Source organism: Petaurus breviceps, unplaced genomic scaffold (assembly GCF_028583685.1).
Source record: "Petaurus breviceps papuanus isolate PSGF00001 unplaced genomic scaffold, PetGlider_PUasm1.0 91133, whole genome shotgun sequence".
Classification (NCBI taxonomy): Eukaryota; Metazoa; Chordata; class Mammalia; order Diprotodontia; family Petauridae; genus Petaurus; species Petaurus breviceps.
Genome location: NW_027187419.1, coordinates 61,166,625 through 61,179,835, shown reverse-complemented (window position 1 = coordinate 61,179,835; position 13,211 = coordinate 61,166,625). Strand labels below are relative to the sequence as shown.

The 13,211-nt window shown below is 39.9% G+C and overlaps 1 non-coding gene across 1 annotated transcript; it reads right to left on the bottom strand.

Moving 5' to 3' along the window:
• Positions 1 to 9,125: 9,125 nt before the first annotated feature.
• On the bottom strand, positions 9,126 to 9,234 carry LOC138155608 (U6 spliceosomal RNA). Its single transcript, XR_011166894.1, has one exon. It is a non-coding gene; the product is annotated as a U6 spliceosomal RNA (small nuclear RNA).
• Positions 9,235 to 13,211: the final 3,977 nt, after the last annotated feature.

Sequence of the window (13,211 nt, the reverse complement as noted above, 5' to 3'; positions counted from 1 at the left end):
GTCTCCAAGCCCCACCTCCTCTCCGCCCCTTCCCCGCTGCCTCTGGGGAGATGGCCAGGGGGGCGACAGCAGTCATTGGGAGCGCACGCCCCCGCCTCTTGACGCTCTTTGCAGTCTGGACGCAGCCGGCAGGCGCCCCCGGCAGGTCTAGGACGCAAACAGCAGCTGCTGTGGTTGCCCCTTCTCTCAGGGCCCCCAACCCTGCCACCAACTTCTGAGCCCTCCTGCCTTCCCTCTGACCTCCTGAGACTAGTTAGCTGCCCCTCTTGCGCCCAGGGAATGGAATCAAGATTGACACTAGAATAAGAACTCTTTGGAGCCGGCGACAGAGCCAGTGTTAGTCCCCACGCTTGGCAGGAAGGCTACCTCACTGTATAGGTTCCCTGGGAGGGAAGGAAGCAGATCCCCATAGCCCCAGCTCTAGGGAGAAAATAGAAAACTGCTGTTCCCTAATCCACCGACGTAAGGTGTATTTCCCTGACCCCTGTCACTGCTCAGCCGGGATGACTCTGGGTCACTAGGTAAGTGTGAGAGTCTGAGAATGAGAGGAAGGAAGAAAAGAGCTGAGAGTAAAGGAGAGAAAGTGTTGAAATGCAACACAATGGATTGGGAACAGCACAGATTCCTGCAGTGTGTTCACACACTCGCTCGCTCGCGCGCGCGCGAGCGCGCACACACACACACAGGAAAAACATTTCAAAGATAAAAACCGCTAACTTTTTTTTTTTACTAGACAATAGTACTTAGTTAAAGAAACTACAACCCCAATGTAAATGAAGGTAATGTGACCTTGCAACTAACTCCAGATTTTTCTTTAGGGAGGAAGCATATATAGTGCATCTTTATTATTGCAACCTCATTCCCACCATCATTGATGAATATCTATTCACTGAGGTCTCTGGCACTGACTCTGACTTTCTCTCACTACTGCTATTCTTTGAATCAATCATCATTTCCTAGGTTGCCCGTGATAATCTGAGAGTCATCCTTGATCCTTCCCCCTTACCAGCTCACCCTCCCCGTCGCCATCCAACCGATGGTGATCTCATCCACTCCCATTTTCATCTATACACAGAACACAGATAACTCCCAATTACCTAGCCCTAATCCCTTGCTGAATTTGTCTTGCTTCTTCAACTACCTGCTGACTTCTCCAACTCAGCATATTAAAACTGAATTCATCACCTTTCCCCCTAATCGCCTCTTTATTTCTGCTGATGGCACCATCTTTCCTCTTCCCATCAGTCTTGAAGCTTGAAACCTCAGTCATCTTTGGCTCTTCCCTCTCCTACACATCCCTTTTTACCCTCCCCCATCATCATACTAGCTAGCATTTACTATATTCCTGGCACTTTATAAGTATAATCTCATTTGACCTGGGAGGTAGGTGCTATTATCATAGCCCCATTAGTATTATATCCCCATTTTACAGTGAATGAAACTGATGCAGAGGCGAAGTGATTTGCCTAGGGTCTCACAGCTAGTAAATGTCTTAAGCTAGATTTGTACTCAGGTCTTCCTGACTTGGGCACAGTGTTCTATTCATTTTGCCACCAGCTGCCAGTTCCCAACTATCTCCAGTCATCCTGATCTATATCTTGTCACTGCACCCAGATGACTCTGAGGAGAAAAATGAAGGCAGTGACTTTGCACAGCCCTCTCTCTCTTACATCCAATTCACTTGTAAATCATGGCATCACCTTCCTGAAGTTGTCGACCTCTTCAAGAAGGACAAAAAGTAACAAGCTGCCAGTTCCAGGGATTCTACTTCCTCAAAATCCCTTAAATCTCATTTTAGCATGAACTATTGTAATTAGTTTCCTAATTGTTTTACTGCTTCCAATATCTCTCCCACTCCAATCCATCCATAAGCATCAAAATAATCTAAGAAACAGATTTGGCCATGTTATTTCCCTGATCAAATATCTTCATTGGCTTCCTATTGTGAATAGGATTTAACACAACCTTTCATAACCTGAATTCAACCTACCTTTCCAGTCTTACCTCTCATTAGTCCCTTTCACTCCCTCTATATTACAGACAAACTGGACAACTAGCTATTGCCTAAAAGTATATTCATCTTCCATCTATATGCTTACACAGGCTGGCTTTCTCTCAGCTTTCTGATATGAGCTCTTCCCTCAACTTCATCTTTCAAAATCTGTCTCTTTCATCCAAACTCATCTCAGGTGCTAACCTTTCTATGAAGCCTTCCCTGAGTGCCCCAGCTAAAAGCATTTTCTCCTACCTCAAGTTTTCTTAGAGCCCCTTTCTCCTGTGGCCTCATTACACTCTGCCTTTTCTTAGACTTACCTATGTACATATTGGAGTCCTCAAATTTATTTGAATTGAATTATAGTTGTTTGTGTTCCTCTGATACAATACTCCTATCTCAGAACCCAGTGTCCTAAAGATAGTCCCTCTTTACCTCCACCTCTTAGAATCAAGATTATGCTCAAGCACCACCTTCTACATAAAACCTTTTCTCTTTCCCAGGTCTACTAGTGTCTTCCTCCCCAAGTTACCATGTGTCTATTTTCTATGAATTTTGTATATTCCTACAAATGTTCAAGTTTGTCTCCCCTAGTAGAATATAAGCTTCTGGAGGACAAAGAATGCTTCATTTTTTTCTTTGTATTATCAGTCATTGGGACAAGGCCTTGTACATAGTAGATGGTTAATAAATGCTTGCCAATTGATTGATATTTTATTTTCCTAGCTAGATTGTAGGGCAGCTAGGTAGTACAGCGGACAGAGTGTTGAGCCTGGAATCAATAAAACCTGAATCTAAATCCAACCTCAGACATTTACTAGCTGTGTGACCCTGGGCAAGTCACCTTATTTACCTCAGTTTCCTCATCTGTAAAATGAACTGGAGAAGGAAACAACAAAGCACTCTAGTATCTTTGCCAAGAAAACCCCAAAGAGGGGACACAAAAAGTCGGACACAACTGAACTACAACAAAGCTAGATTATAAATCCCTTCAAGGCAGACTTTGTGTGGTGGGAAAAGAGCGCTGGCCTCAATCAGCAAACCTTCACTTGAGTGCTGCTGAGGTAGCTTCTCCTATGTAATTAGGGACAATGCATTTGATTTTTCTAAGCCTCAGCTCCCTCATCTGTAAGAAGGGACTAATGATATCTGCAATACCTACTTCAATGCCTCATTGTGATGTGAAGGTGATGCTGGATTCTTGAAACAGTTCACAAGCTTTGACAGGTCTATCAAGGTTTAAGTTTTGAGCTTCCAGAGTTAAAACGGACTGTATATGTGTCATGTGAAGACCTGCCTCATCTCCAGAGGATGAAAAATTCCTGAAATAATCCACTACAGGTATCACTGTCCAGGAATGAATACTCATACTGTTGAAAAAAGGAATCTCCTTTTGAAAGTATTGAATTAATCAAATGCTACCTACCTCACAGATGGGGTATAGATGTAAATTGTAAAGCATTGTATGCATATAAACTTTTGATTATGTTTGTAATACACAAGCCTCCATAAAGTCTTAATTCATTGCCTCATAGCAACAGAAGTGTGGCCCTGCGTTAACTGTTATCTGAAACATTTTAAGTATGTAGGGTTTTATCATTTAACACTACGTGAATTCTTTGGCCTGGGCAGAAAAATATAAAATTACCCCCAGTCTTGTGCTGCCCCCTTCTGTTTCCATAGTGGTAGTGGCAGAAAAGGGACAGGGAATATTAAAAAACAAAACAAAACCTAATAGTTTTCAGGCCATCAATTTTGTTGTTGCTGAGTTGTTTCAATCGTTTCTGACTTTTCATGACTCCATTTAGTGTTTTCTTGGTAGAGATAATAGAATGGTTTGCCATTTTCTTCTCCAGATCATTTTACAGATGAGGAACTAAAATAAACAGGATTAAGTGACTTGCCCAGGATCACACAGCTAATAAGTGTCTTTGGCTAGATTTGAACACATGAGGATGAGTCTTTCTGATTCCAAGCCCTGTAATCTATCTATTGCTGCACCTAGTTGCCCAGACCATCTAGAAATATTTATTTAATTGAGTACTCTAAATGTGATATCCTTCTCTGAAAACCAATGTACTGACTTCCAATACTATTGGAAGAACTGAACCATGTTAATATTGCAATTTTCATGATAAGTGAATGAAAAAGACAAAAGGAAGTTGCAATTGAACAGAATAATAATTATAACATCTCCTTAGAGAGGCAAAGAAAGGAATTTGTTTCATTATGTTCCCAAAGACACATCATCATCATCACCATCACCATCATCATCATTATGGCAAACATTTATAAAGCACATTGAAGTTTACAAAGAGTTTTGCATATAATATCTCATTTAATCTTTACAACAATCCCTCCACTTATTCTCACCATTTTACAGATGAGAAAACTAAGGTTGAGAAAGGCTAAGACTTGACCATGGTCACACAGCTAATAAGTGCCTGGGGCCGGACTTGAACTTAGATCTTTCTGACTCTAAATCTGGCATTTTTATCACTAAACCACTTAATTACCTCATAAATTCATAGAAAACTGGGTCATCTTACTTCGTGGTTTTCATGAAGAGATTAAATTGACCATTGTTTAGATGGAACAAAGTTCAAAAAGAAGGATGAAGATGGGGGAAATAATATACAGTGGGCCATAACCAAAGCTTCATACTGACCTATTCAAATGAGCCATCTGTGTCAAAAAGAATTAGAAATAGAAAAAGATGAAGATTTTAGTTATCTGCAAATATTTAGTTTCCTGCAAATATTTGATGGATATAAAACAATCACCACAATAAGAAGGTGAAACTAAAACCTGACCTAGTCAACAAACACAATTGCATCACTGTTTTAGAATACAAAATAATGTTTTTCTTTTAAATTTATTGAGGGTTTTTTTTTTGTAGTCTTGCAAAGTAAGCAAGGACATCATATGTTTAGAATATAAAATCATTTCAAAATTTACTCCCCCCCCTTTTTAAAAAAAATTACCTTCATTTCCAAATATATCCCCTCCTTTCATTTCGACAGTTATAAGGAGGATGGATTGGAGTATGGAGAGAGCCACTGAGTTAACCCTTCTAACAAAGAATTAAAAAAGAGGGGAAAAAAGGAGTTCAGCAAAGTCAGTCAACACAGCAACCTGGTTAGTTCCCCACCTTTGCAAAGGACAGAAGGTAGCTTTTCTCAACTCTACTCCAAGACTATACCCAATCATTGTAACTTCAGTTTCTGGTTTGATTTTCTTTTTTTGTATTGATTTTTTTTTCAATCAATTTTGTTACAGTGATTACACATATTGTTTTCCTAATTGTGATGGCTTCACTTTGAATTAATAGGTATCTTCCCATGCTTCTCTGAATTCTTCCCACTCATCACTTCCAATGGTGTAGTATTACAATAACAAATCAGAATCTGTTTAACAATTTTTTCAACTGATGGTCATTTACTTTGTTTCTAGTTCTTTGCTGTTACAAAAAGTATTGATACAAGTATGTTAACATACATAGGATCTTTCTGTCTTTGACCTTCTTGGAGTTTATATCTAATAATAGAATCTCTAGGTCAAAGGTAATAAATATTTTTGTTACTTTTTTCCACTTAATTAAAAAATGTTTTCCAGAATAATTGAACTGATTCACAGCTCTACCAATAGTGTATTAGCATACATGTCTTTTCAGAGCTCCTCTTGTCTTTTGTCAGAGCTATCTTTGTCTTTTACCATCTTTCCCAATTGGGTTTGAGATGAAAACTTTCAGAATTGCTTTGATTTGTATTTGTTAGTAGTAATTTGGAACATTCTTTTATATATTTATTATAATTTACAATTCTTTTGATAATTATTTGCTCATAAACTCTGACCACTTATCTATTGTGAAATGACTCTTTGTATTATGTGTTTTTGTTCATTTCTTTTGGATATCAGACAGTTATCAAAGATATCTGGTACAAAAAAATCCCCAACTGATGCTCTCCCTTACCCTAGCTGCACTTCGTTCATGCAAAACCTTTCCAATTTCATATAATCAGAACAATCCATTTACAAAATAATTATTAAAATACTACAGATGAGGATGATAGAAGATATTTTATGAAGCAGTATTGCTTCATAAAACAGTATAAATGAAAACAAGCTTACCAGAAGCTTGGCATGAGATCCAAATGAGCCATATCATCCCAAGAGCATTCATAAATGAAACTGGCAGGAGGACAAGGAATAGATGGAAAATAGAACAAATTTGTCAGCCTTTCTATAATGATCTCCTTTCATCATTAGTACATCACATTTGTACCTTCACACTTGTAATATAATGCCAAAAGAAAGGCAACTTCCCAAGGTTCAGAATACCAGCATAGGTGCTCTCCATTTTATTCAGTAACAAACCCAGAACAGAGAAGATCAAAACATGACATCATTCCAAATACAGCATTTACTAAGTGTGATTAAATAATCTCCAAGTACTACCCCACCCCAGGACCTTCCAATCATTCAATCAATTACAAAGTCCCTGTTCTAAATACTTCTCCACCCCTATGCTATACCTTAATTAAGTCCACCACAAAGCCCCTCTTCTCAAATGGAGATTAGTTTCCAAACATAAGGTCAAAAGTTCCCCACCCCTGGATCACAATTGAATCTACCCCAGAGTTACATCAAGTTTAAACACAGCACTTAATACCCAAATGGAGCTCTTTTTTTCATCTTGACAGGAGGCAAGTTCTCAGCAATCTTAGTTCCTGGGGAGACAAGGCTTAGCAAGGCCATAAGATACATTGCCAGTCCCTTCATGAATTTATCCTCTGTCTGTAGAACAGTCCTAGAACCCCTGAACACATTAGCAAAGCCCTCTCCCAGGATTTCTGTAAACATACAACAAGAAAATCCTTCTTCAGGGCTTCTGAACCAACAGAAAGGCTCCCAGACCCCTGCAACAACAGCACTGTCCTTCACCAGTGGACAGTATTCACTCTGTCTGCAGGACAGTCTCCAGACCCCTGCAACAACAGCACTGTCCCTCACCAGTGGACAGTATTCACTCTCTGTCTGCAGGACAGTCTCAGGGCTTCTTAGCGAACAGCCAGGTTCCAGGACTTCTTCAACAAAAGGACTGTCTTTCACCAGTGGACAAATCTGGCAAAACAACATCAAAACAGACAGACAAAGTACCAGCAAAACAGCCATGTCTCCTCAGTCCTTGGCAGCTCAGGGGGCAGGTCTCAAAAGTCCAGGGCAATTCAAAGCGGCCACCAGCAATTCTCTTAGCCTCTCTCTCCCTCCACGAGGTGCTGCTTCCAAAAAGATCTTCCGCCTCTCTCTTGTCTCTCCAAATCTACATCACCAGCTCCTCCCAGTTCAGGACTTTCTTTTCACATCAACAAGTCCATCCCACAGGTGGGATTAACAAGCTCTGGGTTTTAACACAATCAATTTGAAAACCAAGCCAATACAGGGGAATCTTTAATTGCCATTACTATCACAACACTTCAATTCCAAATGTGTTGTCTATATATGAGGAATTTGAAATATCATTTAAGAAGATAAAGTTGAGAAAACCAAGCAAAGTACATACTGAAGAAATTCATGCTGCATGTAACATTACCTCAAAAGCATCGAGGGATCATCATATAAGATGTCTTGGAGCTGGCAAGATACCCAATATTTTAATACTTCAATGGACCTGGGATCTTGTCTATGTAAGTATCCCATCCAAAGATGCAAATGACCATCTATCCACACTTTCCATTCTATGTGATTCTTGTCCATATACTCCACAGGGTATAGATTCCAAACTTCTCCAGAATCTCTTTACTTTGAATGAATAGCAATGCAGCAAGCCTCTCTATCCATCCCACAACCTCACTACATAATCAGGTTACCTTTTCTTTTCTTTTTTTTTTTAAGCAATCGGGATTAAGTAACTTGCTCAAGGTTACACGGCCAGTTATTTCTGGGTGTGGTGCTAAGTATCTGAGCCCGGATTCGATCCCCAGGTCATTCTGACACTGGGGTCGGTACTCTTACTCGCTGAGCCACCTAGCCACCCCTCAGGTTACATTTTCTTATCTCTAATAACATCCTTTAGCTGCTTCTACTGTACAATTCTTTGTTGTTAATATATTGTAACCTCCTCAGGCCTACTTTGCATCTCTTCATTACCTTTTGGCTGATCCCTAATTTTAATTCTTTGGAACCTAAATATAACTCACATCCATAAAAGTGCCACCAGAAGGATTTTTTTAAAAATATAGGCCTATGTTTCAGGGAGAAGCTTGGGGCTGTTTAAAAAGGATTTCACAATTTCCCAGAAGCAAACCAACCCCTCTTCTTCTGTTGAATAGGAAGAAGAAAAGATACCAAGAGAACAGAAAAAAGTCAGATACAATATTAATACCATTGTAACCAGAGATTCAGACCAATTTCTCTGCAGGCTAGTAAAGGCTCTGAAACCTTACTGTGAACTCTGGAAATTGTAACTCCAGATAAACAATGTTGTTTTCTTCCTATCTTGGGAGAGAGACTCTCAAGAGAGTGTATGGACAGAAACAGAGGATGCTGAGTGGAGATTTCAAGGCATGAGATTCAGTATCAGTTTTGAAGAAGGACAAGCACAGAGACAATAGTGCATTTGTGATTAGAAAGAGAGAAGCCCCTGCAGGTATTTTGAAATATGAGTTCAATGACTAGAATCTAGATATTATAAGCTTGACTCAGCAGCTGAGGCCATAGGTTGAGAAAACAAAAATCTAATAGTTGTGGCTGAAGCATCTGTGTTCTCTCCTAGTGATTAATAAAAAGAAAGAGAAGGTTTAACTTTCTCTCTCTCTCTCTCTCTCTCTCTCTCTCTCTCCTCTGCTTGCAGGCAACAGAGACTGACTTCCAGATTTCCTATTTCTTTAAGCTATATCTAATTCCTGGGTTGTTTGTTTGCTTTTTTTCAAATATAAAGCTATAAGCAGTCATAACTTCTCTTTGATTCATGTCTGTTATTAACTGTGTACAGAGACTGCAATGGAAGTCAGTAAATGACTTGTAGGTCACAGAACTAAACAGGACAGAGTTTTCAGCCTTGGTCTAAGATAGCTACAATTTTTTTTTATCCCATCTTGGGAACTCTGAGTTGTAATCCTAAGAGAATCTTATGGATTTGATTTTTGTGCATGAATTTGTGTATAATCTTTGTGCAGTAGCCATGCTAATCTTTTCTGCATTGTTTTGATTTTTGGTATGTGTGCTGCCAAAGAGAGCAATTATTAAACACCTTTTAAAGCTTCTAAATGTCAGGTCGATTATATGCTCAACCTAGATTATTAAGTTTTATGTAAACAGACCAAGATGGTGAAAAGAAGTATTTAAGGCAAATTGACTAACTTTCCACCTTTTGTTCTTTTCCCTTTGAAAGTGGTGGTTCCTCAGAGGATCAGAGTAAAGGCCACTGGCTAAGGGAGTGTCACACTCCTAGACAGGATAAAGGATTGGGAAAGAATGAAAAAGATCATGTTACAAAGGTATGGTTTAGAAGAGAATGGGGGGGGGGGAAGGTTCCTCTTCTTTTTGGTTTCTACTTATAATGCCAACCTTGACTAAAAGCACCATTTAATGGTTACATCAATAAATGGTTATCCAGAAGATAATCTTGTTAACAAAAACAATACCACAGATTCATGAAACATGCATTGCAACTGGATTTATTATAAGAGAAAGGCACATGTCAGTGGGAACTCCTTATACCAAGGAGCCCAGGGGTTCAGGGAAAGCCTAGGTATTTAAGTTATAAGGAAAAGAGGAAGTCATAGGGGAGGGAAAAAAAGACTAATCCCCTCCCAGAGGGGAGGAGAAAAGTGATGGCAAAAGTCACCTTCTTTTCCCTTGGGAACTGCTGAATGATGAAGATATAGGATGGTCTGCTTATCTACAAGGGTCCCAGCTTCTCAGTCTTGTTGCAGACTGACTGGCACCTGTCTTGGCTCCCAAGGTTACCCAGGGAGTCCAGCTTGGAGTGCAAACAACAAATTATGCCAGTGAGGAGGGGGTGTGTCTTCATCCTTGACATGTTCAGTGCCTCTTGTATATTGCAGGTCCAGTGTGTCTGGAAAATATGGCAACTCAAGAAGGCGGGAAGGAGGGCAGCTGAACAATCAATAACTGTTGATCCATGTGCCTACTTTCTTATCTTTCTAATTCAATTCAATGAACATTAAGTGCCAATTTTATTCAAGGGACTGTTGGAGATACAGGAATTACAAAGACAAAAAAAAAAAAAAAAGGAAATTGTCCCTGCCCTTAAGAAGCTTACATTTGAGAGAGGGCAAATAGAAACCAGACCACTAATACATGCATAAGGATTCCAGTGCCACATATTGATTTGGTTTTAAAATGTAATGTGATCTATTTTTTATTGTATTTTTATTTACTTCATTAAATATCTTCCAATTGCATTTTAATCAGATGTGGACTGCACTCAGGAGTGTTGGGGGTGTTTGACATCTCTGTTGTAGTGTATAGAACACTAGACTTGGAGTCAGGATGACCTAGATTCAGATTCCACCTCTGATACTTACTAACTTCGTGATCATTTAACCTCCCTCAGTCTAGTATCCTCCTACTGATGATATCCATCTACCCAGAATTCCTGGGTGGGAAAGCTCCCTCTACCAATGCAAGTGGATGTTCTTCTAATAATTTGTAATCTAATTGAATTGCTAGAGTACTTTGAAGTTAAGTGGCTTGCCAAGAGTCACACAGCCAATATGTGACTGAAGGGAGGTTTGAATTCATGCTTTTTAGCTTTGAGGCCATTTCTCTAGCCACTCTATCACACTGCCTCTCTTAAGTTTGAAATGCAAGGGGAAATGTCTCAGAGCACTGTTGTGAGGATCAAATTAGCTAATATATGTCAAGTGCTTTGCAAAGTCTAAAGCACTGTGTAAATGTCAGCTATCATTATTGCATTTAGAAACTACTTAGTACTTTGAATAATCCCGAACTACTCCTTGACACAAAATCTCTTCTTTTTAACATAAATGTTCCCTTCAGTGACACTGACTGATTGTGAAAAAAAAGTCTAAAAAAGCCCTAAAAGTCTGGAGAATCAGAACTACAGAATTTCAGAGACACAAGGGACTTCAGCAGCTGTATAGTCCAGTCTGTACCTGAGGAAGCATCCCAACTATCACTCCTGACAACTGGTCATCCAGACTCCTCTTAGAGGCCTCCAGTGAAGGACAGCCTACTGCTTCCGGAGGCAGCCCGTCCCACTTCTGGAGAACTCTAATTTCTCAAAAGTTTTTTCTGACATCAAATTGGAAAGTTTCTTTTTTGCAAACTGCCCATTGCTCTTGAATCTACCTTCCATAATCAAACAGAACAAGTCTATCCCTCCTTCACATGACCACTTTTCAAGTCTTTTAGTACCCAACTCAATAAAAATTGTGTGTGGCCCAATGGGCAATGGAGAGACCCATAGTAAGCACAAATAGACTGCAGAGGTATCAGACTTGAGGCCAGCATGGGAGTGAATCAGATGAAAAGGTCATTGGGAAATGTCTAACAAAATAAATAAAAATACAATACAATTAACACAGATAATGTTAACTTGTGCTTAATGTTTTTAATGTTAATTTGTGCTTTTCTTAAGTCAATATGTGGCCTGTTTCTATCTGAGTTGGACGCCCCTGGGTTAGAGCTGGATTCCAAATATGATCTATGCTCATGTTCGAAGGTATGTCACTGTAGGAATGTATGATCAGTAAAGGACATAACTGAGACATGTAATGAGATCAAATTCAACCCAAGTGATGCCTACGCTGGCAACCACGAAGTATAGAAAGAGTTCAGTCTGTTGGATGGAGTTTTGTGGAGCATCCAAGGGAGAGCAGAATCACTCAGCAGGAATGATGAGTATATGTTGATTATGTTTTGCACTGATGGAGGGAATACTCAGACTGATGAGACTGCATAGCCACTGACATATTCAATTACTCTCTGAACCTGTCACAATGCCTTGTGCATTGTAGAGGCTTCAGTGGTAGGAAATGTCTAATGTAGAGGCAGTGTGATAGAGTGGGAAGAGCTCTGATCCTGAGTCTGAATGCCATCTCTGATACTTACTGCCTAGATGACTGGAACTATAACTGGAACTATTTTAACATGGGTCAAAGCAAATGAATGAGGGAAGTGGAGTGGGTAGATCATTAAGAACAATGAAAGAGTTTAATTGAAGGTACAATCACAGCAGGACAGTGATGGTCTGTTCCTTGTTCCATGGGCTAGGGTAGATAGAAGGTGAGCCCTGGATCCAAGGACATTATGGATGACAGCCCTCTTTGGGAGTCCTCTTCCTCCCTCCAACCCTTCAGGGATGAGGGCTGAACAGGTCTCTCTCACTGCACAGGTGTATATGGTGGCTTGGGTTGAGGGTACCATGAGGCAAGCATGGGGGGAATTGTCACCATGCAGAGTAACCATACCTCCTCAAACACTGGCACCCTGGGGCAAAGACCTGTTCGCCTTGTGCTAGTTATAGCTCTATGTGACTATGGGCAAGTCGTTTTATCCCATCTTTGTTTTATTCTTTGTATTTATTACTGAGTCCTTAGCACGGTGACTGACACATGTTGCTGCTGTTGTTCAGTCATTTCAATTGTGTCTGACTCTTTGTGACCCCATTTGTACTTTTCTTGGCAAAAATATTGTGGAGTGGTTTGCCATTTCTTCCTCCAGCTCATTTTACAGATGAGGAACTGAGACAAACAGGGTTAAGTGACTTGTGCAGGGTCGCACAGCTAGTAAGTGTCAGAGGCCAGATTTAAGCTCAGATCTTTCCGGCTCCAGGCCCAGTGTTCTATCTACTGCACCACCTAGCTATCCAAATCTGATACACAGGACCCCTTTCCCTGGAACAAAAGGTATCATACAGTTTTCTGGGCTATGGGCCACTTTAGAAATAGGTCAAGGGGTTCTTTCAGGCACAGTTCTTCCCGGGTGATACACCTAATCATAATTCCTTATGCACTTTTCATTCCCTCATCTCAACCCCTATCTTATATTTGCTGTCTGGAAATATACTTGTCTTTGGCTTAAGGTCACCTAATTAGTCAATGTTAGAAGTGGAAAAAAAATCAGGACTGCTCTCTGCATACTGATAATTATATTTAATTTTGCATTTCTGTAGCATCTTTGTTTTGAGAAGCTCAAGATGTTCTATTTTCCTTGAAACAGACTTTGA